This window comes from Littorina saxatilis, linkage group LG2, assembly GCF_037325665.1.
Source record: "Littorina saxatilis isolate snail1 linkage group LG2, US_GU_Lsax_2.0, whole genome shotgun sequence".
NCBI classification, from domain to species: Eukaryota; Metazoa; Mollusca; class Gastropoda; order Littorinimorpha; family Littorinidae; genus Littorina; species Littorina saxatilis.
Genome location: NC_090246.1, coordinates 14,872,832 through 14,884,293, shown reverse-complemented (window position 1 = coordinate 14,884,293; position 11,462 = coordinate 14,872,832). Strand labels below are relative to the sequence as shown.

Here is an 11,462-nt window from a genome sequence, read left to right as displayed (position 1 = left end):
ACACAGGCACGCACACAAACTTTCCCTTTATGTACAGTGGTTCACCACCCTTCCGCCCCCCGCACACTCTCGCTCATCTAATTAAAAATGGTGTTAAGAGATACTTGGATATAAAATGGTATTTTTAAAAGTTCTGATAAAAAATATATAGTAGCTGTATGAGAAGCAATGGCGTCAGCCGCAGCAATGTCTCTTCATATCCAGGGACCAAGTGGGTGCGTGTGCACAAGTCCAGCGATAAGTTTGGGACCTTGCCACCCAAGGTCTTTATTAAAACTTAAAAGATAGCTTAATTTTTCCTTTGAGGTATTTGGCAGGATATTTCTATTTGAGTTTATAAACTGAGTCAGGGGTTGAAAGTGGCATGAGTTCAAATCACACTCCAAAGTCAAATGAGCAATGGTGAGGTCGGATTGACAGGTGCATTTAAGCTCCAGAAATTGGTAGTTCCCAGCTTCTGCCCTTAGGCGGTTAATCCTTTTTATTCCCCCCTCTGCTTCTTTACCTCTGTAAACTTGTAGGGGTAGTTATTTTTCGATAATGACCCAGCAACCAAACAAATAACGACCCAGCAACAGCCTGAATCCTCGATAGTGCAATGGGTTGAGAGGTTGTTCTGTTTCGGTACTACTTTTTGCGACTGAAAAGTTCAGAACGCTCTAATGTACGAAGTATACATCTCTGGAGCAAACAATACAAACATACCGCATTTAAATTAACAACTACAGGCCTGAACACATGAATCTCCATATAAAATCCATGAGTTCGGTTGTTTTCTGAATCTCATCTGCCGTGGCTCAAGCCGTTCATCACAAGCAATTTCCCAAGGCAAGTAACTCATACTTTGTCTAGCGACAAGAGTAGTTCCCCTTCTTTTCACTCGGTTCCTTCGACAACAGACTGCAATCCGACGGTCAGTTTTCAACAATATTTCATTTAATAAACAGATCACACGCAACCAAATGCACACATCTCATCAATTTAAACAACATAAAGGGGTTTCATACACTATTTTCCCCGGAAAACTGAACTTCATACAGTTTTTAACGTTGGAACACGGGTGCAAAAGTTCGTCTGCTAGTCCCATTTGACGAAAAAACATTACCCTAAGCGATACCAAAACATATACAGAACACACAATATCTGCCTTTGCCGCCACAGCAGAATAACAGCATATCTGTGTACTTGATTTTAGCCTAAAATAGGAAAACTGACAAGAAGTGTTAACAGAATGGAATGATTTGCACGGAACTATACAACCGCGCATTAATCGATCGCCTGCGCAGGTTGACTGGTTGAGAGAATAGGATTCGATCAAACTTTCGCAAAAAAACTCCTCTTTTCTTTGAATAACTGAAGAAAGGAGGAATAAAGAGGTTACACACCTCGTCTCAGTGATTATCAAAAATAATGGTCTCAGTTCGCGGTCATGAAAAAGCTCGCTAAAGCTCGCATTTTTCATGATCCGCTAACTTCGACCATTATTTTTGATAATCACTGAGACTCGGCATGTAACCTCTACTTATTACACGTGGGCATGCATTATAGGTGTTCATCTGTTTTGATGGGGCTTCCCGAATGAGCCAGCCAGAGCTTATAGCCGTGTGCATATATTTGTTCCTCCATTCTCTCCAGAGAAGAGAGTCTGTAAGGCTACTGATCTCAGAAGCAGACAATGGCAGGTCTACCTCGGAGGCGCCTATGCCTTGGGCAGCTTCTTTAGCGGCTTTGTCTGCTTTCTCGTTGCCAGGCACGTTCACGTGTGCTGGACACCAGACCAGGTTAATCTCGCTTCCTTTTTTTATAATTTTATTTGCCAGCTCCTTTATGGCAATGACAAGATCATGTCTTTTTGATCTTTTGTTAGATCTTAATGCTTCAATGGCTGCTTTGGAGTCAGAGAATATAGCTATCTTTTGAGGAGGAGTGTTCTTGAGATTGAACTGAACAAGCGACATGCAGATGGCAAGGAGCTCAGCTGAGAAGATCGAGTTTCTGTTGCACAGTTTAAATTTCCCAGTCAGGTCATCGCTGGGGATTACAAAAGCTGCCCCAGCCTTCTTTTCATCCAACACTGACCCGTCTGTGTAAACATGAACATGGCCTTTGTATACAGTATCAATGTGCTCAAGGGCTTGTATCCTGAGTAATAACTGATCATCCTTTGTAGCTGTGCAATATTCTGTGTCAAAATTCATTTCTTTCATTGTCCATGAGGGATCACGAGATATGGGGTTTTGGGCCACATCATTTGGGTCGACACTGATTTCACTAAAGAGTGAAGCATTGAATTGAGCCAGTGAGGAGAAAGTAGTGCCAAAGTGGGCCTTTTTGTTTTGGACATGATTGTAATGCGGTTGTAGCTCCTCTTTTGTTGAGTTTTGCACTGTGTTGGCTCGAACATTGTAATCTGCGCAGCACTTACGCCGCCACATGTCAAGAGGGAGGAATCCTGCTTGGTGGTATACAATGGCCTGCTTTGAATGCCTTGGGTGTCCGAGGGCAAGCCGAAGGGCACGACATTCCGCTGACTGTAGCTTATCAAGCCATTTTCGAGCCGACGAGAAGTAGGCCTCCTGTCCATATGATAGTCTTGATCTTATAAGAGCTCTGGTGATGTTTGTTAGAATAACTGGGCACTTTGCCCATGGTTGGGCAGCCAGTATTTTAAGAAGGTTGATGGTCTTATTTGCTTTGCTTAAAAGATACTTTAAGTGAGCAGTCCATAGTCATACAGACAGATAAAAGCCGCTAGACCCCATCACAAACAGAACTCTACAATCCACAGGTGTGCCCACACACACACACAAACACACACACAGAGAAGCCGTATATATATATATATATATATGTATATGTATATCTATAAATATATAGAGATAGATGACAGTGTATTTTTCGCGTGGCTATAAATTGATTCGACCTTTTCACTTTTACAGTAAGGACAACTTACGGGTACATGCAAGGAAAGCCCACAACTTCTAAGGCGAACAACTCTGCAGAGTCTGCTGTGAAAGGCGACGGTAGTCTCCCTGTCACACTCGACCCCCTTTGAATGAACTTAAATCCCTCCCAGGTGGAATGGGAACAGCACGAAAATGATTCAGTGACCAAAACACCACAATCACCTTTGAAGGCGAAGTCCACTCAAACGGGATTGAGAATAACTGTTATGGCTTCTCGAAGGAAGGCCTGAACATACTAACACACCAATGCCGCTAGACCACATCACAAACAGAACTCTACAATCCCCAGGTGTTGCCCAGAGACACACACAAACACACACACACACAGAGAAGCCGTATATATATATGTATATCTATATCTATAAATATATAGAGATAGATGACAGTGTATTTTTCGCGTGGCTATAATTTGATTCGACCTTTTTACTTTTACAGTAAGGACAACTTACGGGTGCAATCGTGACATTCTAAAAATAGTAACGGGAATTTGGATTGACGCCACACGAAGGAAGGGAGATAAACGCTGAAAACACTGGAGAAGATAAGGAAGAGTTACTGGGAAAAACCAAAATCGGTTCAGCGCTGCGCGCTGAGAGCACGTGTTGAAATATCTCATCGATGAGGTTGTGTCCGGGGTCTCTCTGAATAAGCCCACCAAATTTGAAGCAGATCCATCGAGAACTTTGGCCGTGCATCGCGCACAGACACACAGACAGACAGACAGACACTAGTCGTATATATATATAGATATCCCTTTCTGTTACGTGCTTTGCTTTGGGACTTTTCCTGGTCAACGTTTTTCTCCAAGGTTTGCTGGCATTCTCTGCTTTGCCATCTTGACAGTTTACTCCTAATGAACCAATGTAAAAGTAAGATTAACTGAACATCTCTACCTAAACCTGAACTGGAAGTCATGTCTTATCAGGAGCTCCGAGAAACAGATTGTCCAAGAAAATGCGAAACGTAGAAAATATGTAACATGTTATGCAATTATCAGACGTTCTCAGTACTGAGATAGTGATGGAAGATATTTTGGTTGGCTTCATAGATTAAGATTCGACCGACAGCCATGAAAGCTACACACACACACAGATGTGCGTGTGCACACACAGAGTAACACATACACCTACACCGAGTAACACACACACACACACACACAATGACACATGCAAATAACACACGAATTTCAGTTTTGACACCACACTTTATCTTCAAAAAAGAAAATAAAGGCAAGCTTTCTCAAAGCAAAGGCATTGCATTCGATTCAATGTAAGCTGATGGACATTGCTTAATTTTTAATCAACATCTCTTCAAAGTGAGCCCTACAACTACACAGCTGATCATGATTTGGTTCTGTTATGCCTCGGTCTCACATCTACGAATGTCACCCGACTTTAGGTAGTCGGCTGGAAGTCGGAAGAGGTCGGAGAGTTCGTGAGAATTAGCAATTTTGTTTTTGAAAAGTCGGATAGTTCGGAAGGCCCTTCAGACTGTTTTGAAATTTTCAAAACATTCGGAAGAGCCTCCCGACTCAGACGAATAGAAATTTGTCGGGTGGTTGTCGTAAGCGTGTCGGTTTAGTCGTAAGGCGATTCTGATTAGTCGTAACGGTAGTCGGAAGACTCGTAAGGGTGGTCGGATTTGTCGGTAGCATAGTTTCGTTCGGATTAGTCGTAAGGGCAGTCTGATTTGTCGTTAGGACAGTCGTTAGCTAGTCGGTTTAGTCGTTACACTGGTCGTGAGAGTCGGCTATTGTTCGGAAGTTTTTCAGCCGGGCCTGTCGTAACTGCAGTCGGAATTGTCGTTACTGCAGTCGGAAGTGTCTGGACACATGTCGGATTTGTCGGCCCTAAAGTCGGGTGGTTGTCGTCTGCTTGTCGGCTACATGGTCGGATCAGTCGTAAGGACAGGTCGGGAGTGAAATTTGGAGCCAAATTTGCATCCGATACTTCCGACCTAGCCGACTTAACTATCCCCGACACTTCCGAAAAATCGTATATGTGAGACCGAGGCATTACCCAAGTTTGGCTGCAATACATATAAAAAAAATAGAAAAAACACTCAAATTCTCTACCTCTCTTTCGCAAACCCGCACACACACCAACACACATACCAACACACGCTCACACACACATCATGATGATGAAACAATTAAAGCACATACAAATAATGCCAATAAAAAAAAGTAAGGAATGTAGTGTGCACAGGCGTTTGTAGCAGTACCCAACACACTTGAAAAGTTGCTCACTTGCCTCAATAACTGTCCAAAGATCAGCCACATACAAGTACAAAAATGAATGGTCCACAAATTTACCTTTCTCGATAAATGAAAAAGATAAGACAAAAATCATTATCTGTAAATCGTGTTTCATTTGATTTTTGAAATTTTGAGTCACGAGATCATGAAAGCGTATCAGTAAAAGCACGTCCATGTATAAAAAAAAAAAAAAAACACAATTAAAAAAACCCACATAACAACAAAAAACTAAATTATTGCTATTTGTTAAGATTGTGCAAGATAAACATTTAACTCTCAGTGCAACAGCATAAAAACATCAGATAACAGCAACTAAAAAAAACCCAGCTAAAGGAAACTTTTTGTCTAAACTAACCGGCTGCATAATTAAATTTGCGTCATAACTCACATTGCACAAGATCTCTCAATGAAACAACCAAGCATTGAACTACATTGCTATGTTAAGTTGAACACACACACTTCAAAATCACAATCTCAGATGACAGAAACAATTTTAAACTTGGCAGTTACACATTTACATACCGGCAGTAAAATGTCATGGTGCGATCAATATAATTTGTATGTTGTTTTGTACTCAGTAAATAAATAAATAAATAAATAAATTAATAATATTTCCTGTACATACCTGTCAGTCTTTTTTGTTTCCCTTTTGTTACATGTGTCTAGATGTACGTTCTAAAGTATTCAAAACTTTCACAATCAGTACTGACATCACACAAACTCTCTCTTTGAAAATTCTTACTTTAAATTCATTTTGGAGTGATTTTTGGTTCACGTAAGTGTAGCCTATGCGATGCTAACTTTTGTCTGTCTGTGCGTGCGTGCGTGCGTGCGTGCGTGCGTGCGTGCGTATGTATGTATGTATGTATGTATGTCTGTCTGTGGTAGAAACTTTAACATTTGAAGACGTCACAACATTTGAAGACGTCACATTATGACGTAAGAGGGTTAGACGTCACGCGAAAGAATTACTGAAAGTCTCGGTCATTGTTATTTTGAGCGGGCCGAGACTAGTTTTTTCTTCGAAATCGGCCATTCAGATCTAGATCTAATGTCTCACTTTCTTGCACAGTGTCACCTATGCCGCTTACTGTGTGTGTGTGTGTGTGTGTGTGTGTGTGTGTGTGTGTGTGTGTGTGTGTGTGTGTGTGTGTGTGACGAAGTGATTGAGTTTGTGTTACGGTTTGTCGATTTCTTACGTGAGCCTTGAAGGCTTCGCCTCTTGTTATTTTTTTATTTTTAGATTGTTCCCTACCCGCTGACCACTGATTTTTCTACAATGCATATTCAGCTCAGAACGAAAAACTTGCCAACTTGGCATTAAGGGAGTGGGATACCACAGCTGTAGGCTCTGACAATAGTCGAAATCCAAAAATAACTCAGGGTTTGTATGGGTTGTGAAAGAGTGAATACCCTTGCTTTTACTGGGACAAACATTGGAGGGGCCAATCACTAGCGATGGGTGTGTTGGAAACACGTGGACAGGAGCATGTGTGAATTTATTTGTCCAAGAAAAAGCAAGGGTATTCACTCTTTCACTCAAACCCAATAGAGTTATTTCTGAACATCGTCTATTACACAGTACACTGAAGGTGGGGAAGATAAGAGTCTCAGTGAGAAAATCAATCACACTCCTTTTCTCTCTCTCCTTTTTTGCTAAAATAAGAACAAGCAGGAGAATTCAATAAAAACAACAACAAAATTTTCATAACAACCAATGTATGCTAGTTATTTTTTGTCCTCTGATTTCTGTTTCCGTACACAATGTAACAAGTTTGAACACAAAAATCTGTTGCTGGTAAGATGATTCCTGAGTACAAGCCTGTGAAACAAGTTAAACATGTGCTCCAAACAGTTTTCAGATTATAATAAAAAAAAAATCAATTTAGTTTCTGAATAAGACTATCAATGATAATCACTGTTACAAAATTAAATTATGTAATTATACTAAACACATGAAGGGAATACAAAATGGATGCTTCTGTTACACTGAAATAAATACACCTTGAGTTTGAAATAACACAGTGTGTTTGGAAATAACACCAACCAATACTAAAACACTGGTCAGTAAAACAATGTTCAAAATTAACATGTACCTGGAATCCATCCACTGAAATTGTGTGTAATAAATAAAAAAATACATTATACAGAACCAACCGCAAAGACAAAAGAGTGATCATTCCTTTGGTCCTGTCTTTGCCACAAAGTTAAAGATTAGATGGTTTATAAGTGATTGAAAACTCTAACTTAAATACTCCGCCTGAGTGTCAAACACAGTTTACAAAGTGAGAAAGATTTTCCATACATACTTCAAGAACTCAAAGGAATGATGCATTATAACTGCAAGAGATTTTTTTACCTTCGCCATCTCTTAACAAGTTCTCTGACACACGGTTTCATTTACAAAAGGTTGAATGAGCATTTCATTGTCAATCTGTGAAGCATTAAAAGGACTGAGATTCTTTGTTGATTTCTCTGTGCAAATGATAAAAAGCACAGAACACACGAAACAGCTGTTGTACGCTGATATCATGAGCCGTATGATGAGGCCCTTTATGGACCAAGGAGTTGTCTTTCACAAAAAGCACAAACACTGTCCTTCGATTCCAAAGACTTCTTGATTGAATGTCATTGTGACGTTACCATTTTTCAAGCAGACACCAAAAACACCACTCACACATTATTGTCGTTTTCACTGACCACCCAAATATTTTGCAACCAGAAAAATTAACAGAACAGCAAAGGAGAAATCCCCCGCTGTTGATTTTGAGGGGCATGTGTTTGTGCTTTTTTTTGTGTTTGTTTTTTTGTCGATCACACGTCTATACTGTAAGACCACACAGCGAGACAAATGATACGTTCTTCTCCAGGTCCTCCTTTCCTCCATACAGCTGACAGCGGCATGTGTTGAAGTTGAAAACTCTTACTTGAAAGCCCGATCAGATCTGTGGGGGTGGACACGATCTTTTGTGAGAGGGTGGGTAACTAACTCAAACCAAAAGAGAATCAGTCACCTCACTTGAAAAACAAATTGTCCACTGCTTCCCAAAGGAGTCAGTACAAAATCAACCCAAGACTTTTGATTTTAGCAGCAATGGCAGAAGTGTATTTCACTCCGCTCCGCAGTTTTAGAACATATGAGGCCTCCCAGAAACTTCATGCATGCATCATTTGCTTTATCGGCTCAAATCACCTAACATCGCAACATTTTGAAAAAGCAAACTGAAATAGACTTCTCATCCCTCCTACTTTAGCAATTGCTGAAATTCACCAGGAACCGAAATGGACGGAAACTTATTGGCATCAGTCTACAACAAAACACGACTTAGAAGTCGGAGCATACACACCAGTTGAATTGTCCATAGTTTCACATTCCTTTTTTTCAAGATATAATGTTAGATTGCTTTTGTACTTGTAACTGGCTGAATGAACTCTTTTCTTGAGTTAGAGCATATTAGTCTACTTTAGTTAAAGAACAAAACGCTTCAATGTTTTCATTAACTTGATTAAGAAAAACCCACCGCAGCGACCTGACATCCCTCCCTGGAACGTCTGTAAAATAGGTAAATCTGGCAGCGGAACAAATTTCAGATGTGGATGAAGCAGTTGAGCCTGGACTGGCGGTGTGAGAGCACACCAGCACAAGGAACAGGTGTAAGCAGCGCTGAAAGTCCAACAAATGGTGTACTCGCCTTTGGCTAGTGATTCTGAAATTTTACTAGCCAGAGAGCAAACTTTACTAGCCAAACCAACAATTGGATTCAGCAACTTTACTCGCATTTGGCAAGTAGATGAACATTTCTACTTACCTACTACTTTGAAACTTACTAATATGTTTAAAAAAAAAAGAAGCGAAATGAAGAAACAATTATTATTTAACACCAACACTTAAATCTCCTGCATTCACTTTGAAACTTACTGATGTGTTAAAAAAAAAAAGTGAAAGAGAGAAACAATTCTATTAACACCAACACTTAAAAAAATCCCCCAAAACAGGTGTGCTATGCACATGTCATTCCAAGATGATCATATGTGACCCTCCACCACGGAATGAGTCGCATGTCACCTTTGCATGATTTTCATATTTTTACATTTTTCTAAAGAGTTTTTTTATGCTCTATCCAGTGGTGAAAACCGTTTTAGAAAAGAGCGAAAACTGTTTGAGTTATAAGCCTGTGACTAAGGTGACACTCACACTGTTACCAGACACTCCCCGGACTTTTATTAAGCCTAGCGCAGAACCGCGCGAGGTGACATGCGACTCATTTCGTGGTGGAGGGTCACATAAATTATATGATGTGTGTTTATATTTAACACAATCGTGTATCCGTAGGTCTATCTTGGAGCAACCACATTCCTAATAAAATCCATCAGGAGAAGATAAAGGGAAAGAACTCATGTTAATCATGACTTGATGGAAACATTCTTCCCCCTTCTTCACTCTTTTTCCAAGCTCATTTCCTGCCCTCAGACATTTAAACGGATGGTAATCAAATACAAGATGGTGGTAAGATAATGAGACTAAAATAAATAATTGAGTTACATATCGCCGTCGTCCTGGAATTTTGATGTACCTTGATTCTTGGTGATTTTGATAGACTGAGTAAATCATTCTCCAGGAGAAATATTCTATAAAATACGATGCCATCGATGGTCAAAACATGATTTAATAGTCTTTTATCTTTCTATCCATACCAAGTACAAATATAAACACTATTTCATGATAAAAATAATCAGTTTTGGCCTTATGCTAAAAATCAGTCCACAATGAGTTACGCAAAAATTGAATGATGACGTCGATATGTTGGGTCCTTCCAGTTTGATTGGTCCTGAATAAAATTGACATCAAATTGTGTGATTGGTCCAGAGTAAGTTTGATATATAATATCTGTCAAATCACAACTATTAAAAAAAATGACGATAAATAAACAATGCAAATATAATATGAAACCAATAACACACACAAAGTATACTGTTCATTGAAGGTGGTCGTCTACATTTTTGCTTTTTTTCAATAATCTTATGGTTAGATTTCGCTAAAAAGTTATGTCAGATGATGAATAAACCATGGGGGAAAAAGTTATAGAAAAAAAATATATATGTAAAAAAAGATTTTATTTTTGGGTAGCGTGACTCACGCTTCCAATATTTTGTTTTCTGTTTGCTGAGAACATGTGCTTTGCCTAAAAATACTGATCAATCAAATTCATGTCACTATGCTTATAGCCACGCCCAAACAAGTGCAGCAACAGTTTGACACTGGAGCGCTGTCCACGCTTTTTTTTTAAACGCACGAAATGCACAGGATTTGAGAGGAGTTTTGCGTTTGGCATTTTCCAAATAAGGATATCCTACTATGAGTACTACGCTGGAATATTACAATGAATTTTGAAACGGCTACACTGGCTTCGTTTTTCCTGATCGAAAGGGGGGCGGGGTGTATTGTTGATAATTGTAGATAATAGACTCTGCATTTTAATGGTCAAATGGCGATTTCGGTATAAAAATGTAGACAAGGACCTTTAAAGTGTGGCACACAGGGTAACCAACCCCAACTGAGATTTTTTTCATTCTGCAACAACCCATTCTGTTTAGACACATACACATTTCAAGACTCCGCCATTCGTTGCAGATCCACTAACATACCCAGAAACTGATTGAAAACAAAACACAGGAACAAAATGGTGCCCAGGGCTGAGGTGCATGAACCAAAAGTAAGTGTCATCCAAGCAGGAGAGAACAAACCATGGGGTTTGATTTGTTGAAATCACAACAAATCTTCATTTCAACCAATCCAACACCGCGGCTGGCTCCCCACCGGTTGGTTAAATTCTCGTGGCTCTGGAGACGGCATAAATGTTTCTGACTTCTGAAGCCAAGAAGGTTGAGGCTCTGGCAAATAAATATCCCCAATCAATTGCTCGCATCTTTTCCTTCTGTCTTCATCATCAGGAAACTTCACAACCTCATTTTTCACTTTCACAGTACATGTATTCACTTTCACAGTTCACAGTCTGCAACGCGAAGCAATGTTGCACTTCTCCTAGTCCCAGCTACATGCTCAATCAGCATAGTTACTGCCAACACATCCTTATAGGGAAAAAAAAAAAAAAAAGCCTGTTTACGGTATCCCGACCGGCCCTATTTTTTCGAGCGACCCTCGACTTTTTTTGGGCATGGGGGTGGGGGGGGGGGGGGGGTGGGGGGGGGGGGTGGGGGGGGGTTGGGGGGTGGGGGTG

The 11,462-nt window shown here is 40.1% G+C and overlaps 1 long non-coding RNA gene across 1 annotated transcript; it reads right to left on the bottom strand.

Annotated features, from left to right (window-relative positions):
• Positions 1 to 4,150: 4,150 nt before the first annotated feature.
• On the bottom strand, positions 4,151 to 11,397 carry LOC138958288 (uncharacterized). Its single transcript, XR_011453362.1, has 2 exons — positions 8,745 to 11,397; positions 4,151 to 8,168 (listed from the first exon to the last, which is right to left on the bottom strand). It is a non-coding gene; the product is annotated as an uncharacterized lncRNA (long non-coding RNA).
• Between the last annotated feature and the right edge of the window lie 65 nt (positions 11,398 to 11,462).